We start from the raw sequence: 11,863 nt of genomic DNA, 5'->3' as shown, positions 1-11,863 counted from the left end.
CCAAAGCTGCCGCCGCCGCAAATGCCGCCGCCGCAAAGGTTGCCGCCGACTCCGCCGCCGCAAAAGTTGCCGTCGCAACAGCTGCCGCCGCCGCAGCCGCCACCAAGCCAGCTGCCGCGCCGCCGCAACAGCCGCCGCCGCCGCAACAGCTGCCGCCGCCGCAGCCGCCACCGAGCCAGCTGCCGCCGCCGCCGCAACCGCCGCCGGCGCAACAAACAGCGCCGCCGACACAACCAGCGCAGTCGCCGCCGCCGCATAGGCCGCTGCCGCAACCGCCGCCGCCGCAGCCGCCACCGAGCCAGCTGCCGCCGCCGCAACCGCCACCGAGCCAGCCGCCGCCGCCGCAGCCGCCGCCGCAGCCGCCGCCGAGCCAGCTGCCGCCGCTGCAAGAGCCGTCGCCGCCGCCAGAACCGCCGCGACCGCCCCCGATGCTGCCGCCACCGCAAGAGCCGTCGCCGCCGCCAGAACCGCCGCGACAGCCCCGCGAGCCGCCGCCGCAGCAACTGCCGCCGCCGCCGCAACAAGCTGCGCCGCCGAGCCAGCCGCCGCTGCCGGCGCCGCAACTGCCGCCGCTGCCGGCCGCCGCAAATGCCGCCGCCGCCAGCTGCCGCCGCCGCAAATGCCGCCGCCGCAAAGGTGCCGCCGCCGCCGCAACAGCCGCCGAGCCAGCTGCCGCCGCCGCAGCCGCCACCGAGCCAACTGCCGCCGCCACGGCCCCCGCAGCCGAACCAGCCGCCGCTGCCGCCGCCGCAAATGCCGCCGTCGCCTTCGCGCCGCAGCCGCGCCGCAGCCGCCACCGAACCAGCTGCGCTGCCGCCGCCGCAAATGCCGCCGTCGCCGCCGCCTTCGTCGCCGCACCAGCCGCCGCCGCAAATGCCGCCGCCGCCAAAGCTGCCGCCGCCGCAAATGCCGCCGCAGCAAATGCCGCCGCCGCAAATGCCGCCGTCGCCGCACCAGCCGCCGCAAATGCCGCCGCCGCCAAAGCTGCCGCCGCCGCAACCTCCGCCGCCGCCAAAGCTGCTGCCACCGAACCAGCCGCCGCTGCCGGCGCCGCAAATGCCGCCGCCGCAACCTCCGCCGTCGCAGCCACAGCTGCCGACGCCGTCCCCGAGACCGCTGGATCGGCAAATAGATCACCTGATCTCACCATCACGTCCAACCACCGGTCTGCATGCCCTCTACCACTGGGTGCGCTCGACGAGCAACAAGTTTCGCCGAGTCGTCTGGGACCGTGCTAAGGACGGACCAGTGAAGGCGAGCGCCACCAGGGCTAACGCCCAACAGGATTACTGCGAGCTGTCCGACCTGGCGCCCTCGCAACCGGAGATTCGTCCAACACGCGGTAACGCGTTGGAGCGACAGGCGATCAAAGTGGCAGTAGCGCGGACGTCGTACCAAAACAAGTGTGATGACAAATACCATGTCACACGCGGGCCGGTGTCAGTTAAGCGGCGAGAATATCGATCTGCCCGCTTAACTGTCGCAACGACTGCGCTACTGGCCACGGGAGAGCGATCTCGCTTCGAACGCCGCTACTAATACCACCAGGCCGACCGGGTGAATGTCCTTGCCCGATCGGCCTGCGCGCGAGAAATTGTCTCGGGACAAGCGCCTAAGTGGCAGCAACGAGCGGGTTTTTTGGATTCGCACGCGATAGCGGGAAGACACGAAACTTTTAACCTCTGTAAATAACTCCGTGAATAAAGACTCAAAGTTATAACGTGTTATGCAAGACGTGTTCTTAATATTGAATTATCTCCCGAGCGAAAGAATCCAATAGCAGGAGTAAAAACACGACTTAATGAACACTTCTGATCGATTTGGCATCCGACCGTCGAGTGACTCCGCCGGACTCTCTCGGTCCCCGTCACTCTCAGTCTCTCTTTATTTTACTTTCTCGCACATTCCGCTCTCACATTTCGCTCTCACATTCGGCCTTTCCTGACCGACATCGATCCTCGACGTCGAGAATCCTCCAACAATTTTATTATTCTATTTCTTCTTCATCGGATGACCCTTCTTCATGGGTTTCTGTATAGTGCCACAACTTCATGTGATCTTCGCTAGTCGAAGTGACTAAAGGCCCTTCGCCCTCCGCCGCCCTTTTAACCTTATTTACCTTTAGGACTTCATACGGCTTGTCACCCTTTGCTATGGGATTAAGGTACCCTTCCTTACGCCCTAACTTTTTATTATAGAGAATGCACTTCACGCAATTTTCGATTACTTGCTTCACTTTCTGTTCGATCTGTGGAATCCAGTACTGCTGCATCAAAGTGTGGATCGTTTTCTGGCTGCCAAAATGTCCGCTATTGTGCACTTCTTGAATAATTTGCCTTTGCATACCTCGCGGAACCACTATCAAATCCTGTCCATCCTTAGAATAATACAGTATCCCGCCTTTCATGTGGTACGCCCCATAAGGTCCTTTACCGAGGATTTCACAAATTGCTTTCACCATGTCGTCTTTCTGTTGACCGTGCCTAATACGCGCCGTAATCTCTGATGTCACTATCATAACTCGCAATGGATACCGACTAAGACAATCTACGTGTCGCAGTCGCGTTCCAGGTCGGTGTTCCACTTCAAACTTAAAGTCTTGGAGGCATATCACCCATGGTAGCACTTCATTAGGTACTTCTGCCTTCTTTAACGTCTGCTTGAACGCGTTACAATCCGTAACCAACTTAAAGGGTACACCCAACAAATATCTTCGGAATTTCTTGGTCGCTAGGAACACTGCTTTCGCTTCGAGAATGTAACTGTGCTTTCTCGACTCTGATTCAGTGGTTTTCTTGCTCCAAAACCATACTGGATGAAGCTTCCCGTCAAACCATTGCATCAATACAGCTCCAAACCCGTCCTTAGAAGCGTCTGTATGAAGCTCAGTCTTCGCTCCTTGCTCGAACAATCTCAGCACTGGTTCCTTGATCAGTTGTTCTTTCAACTCGTTAAATGCAGTTAATTCCCTATCGGATATTTCAAAACGACTATCTTTTTTCAACAAATCTGTCAACGGTCGCGCAATCTCCGCATAACCCTTTATGAACTTACGGAAAAACCCTGTTAACCCCAAAAACGCCTGTACTCCTTTCACGTTTGGTGGGACTCGGAAGTTTTTTACCGCCTTGACCTTTTCTATTCCGGGAGATATTGTACCGTTCTCCACGTAATGCCCCAGAAAGGTGATCGATTGTTGTAGAAAGAGGCATTTTTTCCACTTAACCGATAACCCAGCCTCTGCTGCTACCTCCAATACTTTCTTCGTTTTTTCTAGACACTCGTTATCCGTTTTGCCATGAATGACAACGTCATCCATGTACAAATCCAATATGTTATCCGCGATCAATTCTCGAAACACATGATTCACAAACCGGATGAACGCCGCCGGTGAATTACAAAACCCGAAAGGTGCTCTGTTGAACTCGAATAATCCTCTCTGGGTGGCAAATGCGGTATACTTTTTTGACTCTTCCTTGACTGGGACATGGAAGAAGCCATTCTCAAGGTCCATGACTGTAAACCACCTGGCGTCTTGCAATTTGTCCAGCACTTCTTCTACTATAGGCACCGGAAAGCCATCTTTTAACACGCCTGCGTTCAATTTCCGATAGTCAACGCACACACGGTTGGACCCATCTTTTTTCTTCACCACCACAACCTTGCTTGAAAAGTCTGACGTCGACACACGCACAATCCCTTTCCGTAACCAATCTTCTACTTGTTCGTTCACTACTTTTTCCTCAGAATACGCCAGTCGACGCGGTGGGTCTCTGAACGGTCTTAATTGTTCATCGGGCACAATCTCCATTTCTATCGGACATGACTCGAACTGTTTGGTTTGGTTTGGAACGCAGTTCGCAATTAATTCCGTTATTGTTTTGCGAAACTTCGTTGGCACGGATATTTCGTCTTCTTTGCACAATAACACTTCGGCGGTAGACTTGATTGCATACTTCCTCCGCGGGGACAGTTCGACTCCCTCGTGCGTTATTCTCGCTTCCACATAACGCAGTGCTGCTCTCCCCAATACGGCATCGTATCCCATACTGCTACGAGGTACCACGTAGAACAGCATTTCTGGGTACTCGCATTGGTCGATGCATACCGGCGTCAATATTTTTCCCGATGCTGGCGTTCTTTTTCCTCCGAACCCGAGGAAATACATTTCCGCCGGCATCACCACCGGGTCTCTGAGCGATTCCAAAATGTCCTCCGACAGTAGATTATACTCGCTACCCGTGTCAAAGAGCGCATTCAACGCTCGCTCACCGATTACCAAATTTACCATGGTGCCACCATGGTGGTCACCATCTTCGTCTGCATCGACTACACAGTTCACGCTAGTTGCATTGTTCGGGCATTCCTTAGACCGATGCCCCGTCGCACCGCATGTGTAACATCGTAGCTCTTTTGGTCTCTTTTGGCACTCTTTCGCCATATGCCCGCTCGCACCACACGCGTAACATCGTGGGCCCTCCGTTCTCTTTGTTCTAGCGAGCTCTGGATCTCTCTCTCTGGCCTGTTGTGGTTTTCTCGGTAACGGCTCCTCGAAATCAGCCAGCTCCGCTGCGTCTGCGGCTACTGTTTCTAGGTAGCCCGAGAACAAAGACACGATCGATCCTGTTTTTGTCCGTTGGTACTGGATCCATTCTCGCCGATAGCTAGCTGGCAATTTCTGCACCAGCTCTTCCACGAGCAGTGGGTTATTCAAATGGTCGGTCAGCTCACTGGCAACTAGGTGGTCCTTCAGTTGCTTCACCTTGACCCCAAATTGTATAAACGTGCTGAGGTGTTCAGGATCAGGTCTCGGTGCTTTTCGAACTTGTTCCAACAGGTTTTTCAGCAGGCGTCCCGGTCTTCCGAAAAGATTTCTCAAATCCGTCATGATGTCTGGTACGGATTCCGGGAAAACTAGTCGACCTCGCACTGCTTCTAAAGCGTCGCCTTCGAGACTGTCCATTAGCCGTTTCAAATTTTCATGGTTTGAAAAACCACATGCTTCGGACGTGCTTTTGAAGCTGCTGTAAAACAACGGCCAAATCTCCGGCTCTCCTCTGAATTTCGGCAATGCGGTGTTAATCGCCTTCCTCGCTGCGATCTGCTTTGCGGAGAGGTCTGCCTCGTGGGATGGCGATCCCCCTTTCTCCTTTTTCCCAAACTCTAACGCGAAACGTTCTTCCAACGCTTCCATCTCTCTCTGATGTTGCAATCTCAGCTTTAGCAACTGTTCTCGCTTCTGCAACTCGCGCTGATGTCGCGCTTTCTCCCAGGCGATGCACTCTTCCAACTCGCCATCTCTGTCCGTGATGGTCTCATCCGCGCTGCTATACGGATCTTGTTCGGCCATCGCTCCGACCCGACTCGGTCCTGCCACCTGATCCGCCTTCACTCCTCCGATGTCCGTTCCGGAACGCGTTGTCGGCATCTCGATGACACAACGAACACAGTGCTTCCAAATAGTGATCCGCAGCCAAACTCCACGCAGTTTTTCACGCACCTTTAACAGCACTCAATATCTGCCCGTTAAAATGCAAAACTCGCTAGACGATTGCTGCCCTTCACTAAGACCTAGCACCATCCCACTTCTGACACCAAATGTAATAACGGAATTACGGCAGGAGTAAAAACACGACTTAATGAACACTTCTGATCGATTTGGCATCCGACCGTCGAGTGACTCCGCCGGACTCTCTCGGTCCCCGTCACTCTCAGTCTCTCTTTATTTTACTTTCTCGCACATTCCGCTCTCACATTTCGCTCTCACAAACATTCCTAGTTAATTTTCTTGTTGGAAATCGAAAATGCTTCTTCAAAATGGAAGGGGTTTTGAGTTCCATTATCGAAACACATATGAATACCATGAGACAAACACAATGGCAGGTTCTTTCAAGCTGCAAAACTTCCGCATTTTCGCGTTTTCCTCAGTTCCAGGTATTTTTGCAATGTTGCATTCTCGCTTCTTCACTCTTTATTTATTCAACGTGACACAGCTCATTCATCGTCGAACGTTCAATTCGAACAAACATTTGTGTTTAACAAAACATAAACATCCTTTTTATTTAATTGAATCCAAATAACTCTTGTAAACAACTGTCTGCCTCTCTGATTGTACTAGCAGTAAACGAATGCCAATGTGGTTCATAAGGTAACAACGGCCCTGACGGATTATCTACAATTAATCCGTTCACGAATAATAGTCCAACGATCGAATAGCTCAACGCCCGCCATTCAAACGACTCCGTGGAACAGCACCGCGTCCTGGACGCTTAATTACCGGTTCCAATTAAATATCATAACATCCAAAAACTCAGTATCATCACAACGAGGCAACGAAAGGAACATCTCGAGCAATGTTCTAGGGGCCTGTCGCAAAACATACAAACTATCAGCGCTGAAAGCTTCTACAAATAATATCATTCCCTTGCGCGGCATGCAAACGCAGAGCCATAATTATCCTTGGCCATGTCTTCGCGTGAACTGAGACGAAAACTTCTCCACCGCAAAGTCATGCTACGGGCCGCTACACGGCATCCTTTGCTGACTGTAGGCATGCTGACTCATTAGATGAGGATTAAATAAACCACAACGACTTTCTAACGATTTTAAATGAAACGTCCCACTAGAGCAAGAGACGGAACACGGGAAGGATTAAAAGAATTCCGGTCGTTCTATCTCGTAGGTTTAGCGAGGATGATATGAAGAAACCCGTTCGCTAGGAATGTTCGCTCCAAATTATTCTTCCACTCACGTGCACTCGGAACTAGGATATGTTTCCTTCAGTCCCATTTTAATGGTGTCATTAGTTATACACTATTTTGAGCTTCACAATTCTTCTATTCCTTGAAATAAATCTGGGATTGTTTTGCATGGTCGTTTGCTGAAACGACTGCTTGTAGCGATAAATAAAGAACAGGATGTCTTTGATTAAGTGTACCCTCTTCCATAAAACGATCGTTCAGGTGAACAAAGGACCTTTTGGCCCCGAATCCATGGTTGGTTCACGACAGGAGCACACAGAAGAAATCTGGTCAAACTAGTCAATTTAAGAGCGGTATTTACTCTTTTACGCCACAAACCAACTTCTGATTCCGATGATTCAACTTTTGGCCGCCTTTTGTTGACCTGTTTTGCTGAGCATCCAGCACTAGTGTCACTGCGGAACATTGATTTATTTCTACTGCCCGGCCGCCTATCCCGGCGCCATCTTTACAGTTTTTGTGCCTCACCTCACCCGGCCGGGGTGAATGATGAATGGATGGCAATTTGTAGCTAAAGCGAACCTCTTAATGATGGGTCATCCATCCGACCATCCGTGTGCGGTCGAGATTTTTGCGGGAAAACTTTATGTCCCTTTTAGGACATCACACCAAAAAGTTCTTCCTCGTCCGATGAACGAATTTTGTCTGTTCAGTGCTAGGAATCAGTGGATATAACGCAGCAAACATTATGTTTTCGGCGTCCCTTGAAGCTTTTGTGAAAATCATTCACCACCAGCGAATAGTCAATATAATGGACACACGACATGAAACGTTCAAATGATGTATTACTTAACTCTATTGTCACAAAAAACAACGCAAATTATAAAACAACCTCTACCAAAAGTCTACCAACAATTTCATGATAAATGGCACGAAATTCTTCCTGTTGTACTTCGGCAAAATTTTGAAACCAATTCCAGACACAACACTAACCGGCAGGTATGCAATGCCTTGACACTCAAGACGGCGAGACCTTAATAAATATTTATAATAACACCAGAGTGAACTCGCTAAAAATTGAAGGTAGGAATCGAATTAATGGTTAACGACATCATCACACGCCCGTGCCGGTAATCTGCGAAAGTTCCAACCAAATACGCGTCTGCTCTGGAGAAAAGATTAGAAAACATAATTTACATAAATCATCACGCTTCGACGGGCGTCGGATTTTAGAAACCCGATGAGCAATGCGAACTAACTTTAATGAATTGTTCGAGTAGCATAGGCGAACAGAGCAAAATGGTTCAATTTCTTCCTTTAAAATTTATTTAAATGATCGAAATCGAAATCAACTTTGGTGTAATATAATTTGAAGGCTATGCTAATTGTCAGCCTATTCCCAATTAATCGTGGTTTAAATAATATTATTGCACTATTACTAACATAACTACAATATTCAACATATTAATTATGTTTTCAATACGGGTGTATCGGAATGAAAAAGCATCGGATAACTATAAAGTGTTATATTGCCTTTTTATATTAGTGGTATTTACCTCATATCAACATTGAGGATACACAATTTTAAAACATTTGCTACACTTAAACTGAAAACTAGTTCAAAATAATCAAATGGAATACAATATCTCGTCGAGCATAATATGACAAAAATATAAATCACAATCGCACTCATCGCAATTAATCGAAAATCGGAATTAATTCTAAGTCCTATTTCAATTGAAACATCTGTGTCTGAAAGATGCGTCAACAGATTTTTTGAATAGTTGACAAAACCGCACTCAGTACAAAACATGAGCTTCAAAGAGACAATGTGTTACATTGGCAATATTGCCGAAACTGTTCGGCAACATAAAACACACACCGCGTCTACAAGATGGACGGCTGAGAGCACTAAAGTATACCTCCAGCTTGCAACATCCATTTCACATCATCCGGTCAATCAACTCATCAAATTCAATTTCGTTCCGTCGTCCTTCTTCGCCGGAACCCTTCAATGTAGTACGTTGCTAGCAGCAACCGAAGGCGCATTCCAGTGCGCTATATTTTCAATTTTCCCCTCAGCACCGATGTGCAACGATGAATTGCAGGATCATTGCATCGGCGACCAATTTCCTGCGGAGGTGTGCTTGTGTTTAGTGCTTCCAGCACGACGTTCGATGATACCGTTCGTGCTCCGCGCGCAGGACTCCATGAAACTGAGAACGTCTTTCTTTCGTTCGACCAATCGAGCGCAGATGAAGCCACTGGCGTCAAATGGTCGCCATGTAAGAAAACGATCGAATGGAAATTTATGGAAAGTTAGAAGGATAAAAAAAATTCATCGAGGAATCTTCTTGTTGAACTGTAAACTTTTCAACTTTGTTCACAAAACAGAATTTACTATTTTAAATGTCTCTTACAGTCACCACTTTTGATGGCGGTAGAAAGTCTAGAGTTTGATAACAAAGGTAAACTACCGATAAAACCTGTGAGCCGGATGGTACAGCTACGATTGTTTTCCATTTTTATTCGAAGAAAATCTACTTTTTTTTTTTTTTTTTTTTTTAGTAGAACGGACCGGGCCGTATTTATGAAAACCTACTTTTCTTAAGCCTAAAATATCCAGCCTTCCTACTTTGCCAGCCTTGGAAAACCTACTTTTCTTAAGCCTAAAATATCCAGCCTTGCGAGGAGCGCTCATCGTAAATGGCGTGTACCAAAGTCGGACTGATAATAGTACAGTCTGATCGAAAGGTAGGCTCAACAAGCATCGATTGTTAAGGCCACGGTACGGTGGCCAACCACTCCCGCAAGCGCACGGTAGATTCCTACGAATCAATCAGCAACAATCGCAGGAGAACTATAGCTCGCTAGCAAAATGCTCATATCATCATCGTCCAGATACTGCAGCCATTCATACTATCTATCTTTCGACGGGGGAATTTCTGGCGATTTATTCTCCTTCACCGGATGGCGTACAGTGTCGAATTGCTGCGAAACTAAGCTCTTTGGACACAGGGGAATACGAAAATCGAAATGCAGGAACTGCCATTAGACGAAGGGCAGATAATTAACTATATTGGTTTCATGGGAAGGCAAGAAGGCAAATTGATGCGCATCACATCAGCGGCCGGGATGTCCCGCTTCGGGCCTCTGTTAGCTAGGGTAGCAACCACACCCTCTACGAGAAAAGCGGCTCACCAGCAGCTACTCCTAGCGAACTTTCGCAACGTACTCGAGTATTCCCCAGGGGTTCACTTGGTCGCTCGTTCGCTGAAACTGTTCGTGAATGTGTTCTATCGAAAGTTTTGGGCAGCTTTCTTTTCAAAATGCTGACTACTTCAGCCTTTCATATTCTAAACAGAGCAAGTAAACAAGATGCAATAGTGAAAACAAAATAAATTGACAGAAGTCATTTCGTGAGGAGAGTCTAGCTTAACTTAAAATTTAAATAGCGTGATTTTCGCAAACAGTCATCAAGTATAAAGATCAAACCCTGAATCAAATCAAATCGTTGCTTTGGGTCACACATAGCAAGACCTTGTCCTGATAAACTCGTCACACAATAGATAGACAGTATTCGACCTTCAAATGAAGCATACCGAGAAACATTTAACGGATGAGTTCTCTAGCCCTAGCGTAACCATATCGTAGATCATTGCCCACTTTTCATTTCCACTATTTTTCATGACCTCGATACAACCTAAACTACATTATGTGTCTAGAGAACAGACAAAGAGGGACCATATAGGGGTCTGAATCACTTGATGATGGACAGGTTAGAGCCTGTTCATGCCTGAGATAAGTTGAATTGATTTTCGCCTAAGCTGTTGGATGCCTCGTTTCATCACTCGTACAGAAACACTACCGTTATTAGCCGCTGCTGCTGCCTGCAGGTAGAATTCTTTATTATATTTTTTACCAACTCAAGCAATGATACGAGCATAAAATTCATGGTAATGTTGAGTGTGGGAGCAACAAATAAACTGTTTAAAAGTTAAGCGATAGTGAGTTTGTGAACTTTAACAAACAGACGATCTAACTTATGGATTCCTTGCTAAGCCTCTGAGGACTGACTGATTTTGCCTGTTTTATACTGTTTCGAAACATTAGTCGGTGTCCTCAAGTGAAACACGCCACTATACGAGTTTATTGCCATTCGTTTCATCATCTGATAGTCGTATCAATTTCTTCTAGAGAGTTGATGCTAGGTTAGATTATGCAAACGTGACAACCATGGATCGTTTTTACTTTCCCCGGTTCAACTGTAAACAATAAAACAACAATACGGGGCGTGTGGAAATCGCTCCTACGCCATTATCCTTCACGCTCCAACAAAACCCCTACGACTACGAGCATACGTGTGTTAAATGAGCTTACCCATAAAACGGGGTTCTTGCCGAAAAACATCTTCACAAACTGCTGCTATATTATTGTTCGGCCGGGCCACAATTTGGACAGCGTCGATCCGCCGCATGCCGCCGACACGAAGCGCTGCGAAATTCGGCGACCAGCTAAATGGGAGGCAAACGTGCACGAATGCCCCGCGAGGTGAATGTTAATATTGGTTTTTCGGTGTTTGCCCTTTTGCCGACATTGAGCTTTTGCTTTCGCTGGCCCATTTGCCAGGTTTTCTTCCCCGGCGCTTATGGGCTTGGCCACCTTTATGGCCACCCCGACAGCGAATGGCAAACGCCGCCGGAACGGAGCACTTTGACAGCTCGGGCATGATTGGCAGCGGCAGCGAACGAGAAGTCAAACCAACACAACACCCCGAACGGCAATGGGGGAAAACGGTGCACAATGATGGTGATTTAAATAAAAATTCACGTGCGAAAAACATACCACCCCGTTCTGGCCTCGTCCTTGGTCTGGTCTTGTTGCGAGTCGAGCTGACGCTCGGTTGAGTATAATATTTAAAAAGCGATAAAATTTTATGGACATTTTACGAGCGCTGCCCTCCTGGTAGCTTGCAGCCTTAAGCCCCACAGGAACGATCCAATACAAATGTCAACGGTATCGTATTTTGTGAGCGCACCACACACTCTCGTATGTTGGCCTTAAATTGTTACGGCTGTGCACGTTTTGACTTACAGCATTGACTCAGTGTAAGTAAGTAAGTCATACAGCATTAAGTATTCATAAAACATATGATGCATTCT

Source organism: Anopheles cruzii, chromosome 3 (assembly GCF_943734635.1).
Source record: "Anopheles cruzii chromosome 3, idAnoCruzAS_RS32_06, whole genome shotgun sequence".
Lineage (NCBI taxonomy): Eukaryota > Metazoa > Arthropoda > Insecta > Diptera > Culicidae > Anopheles > Anopheles cruzii.
The sequence above is the reverse complement of the archived record's forward strand: the minus strand, read 5'-3'. Positions refer to the sequence as shown.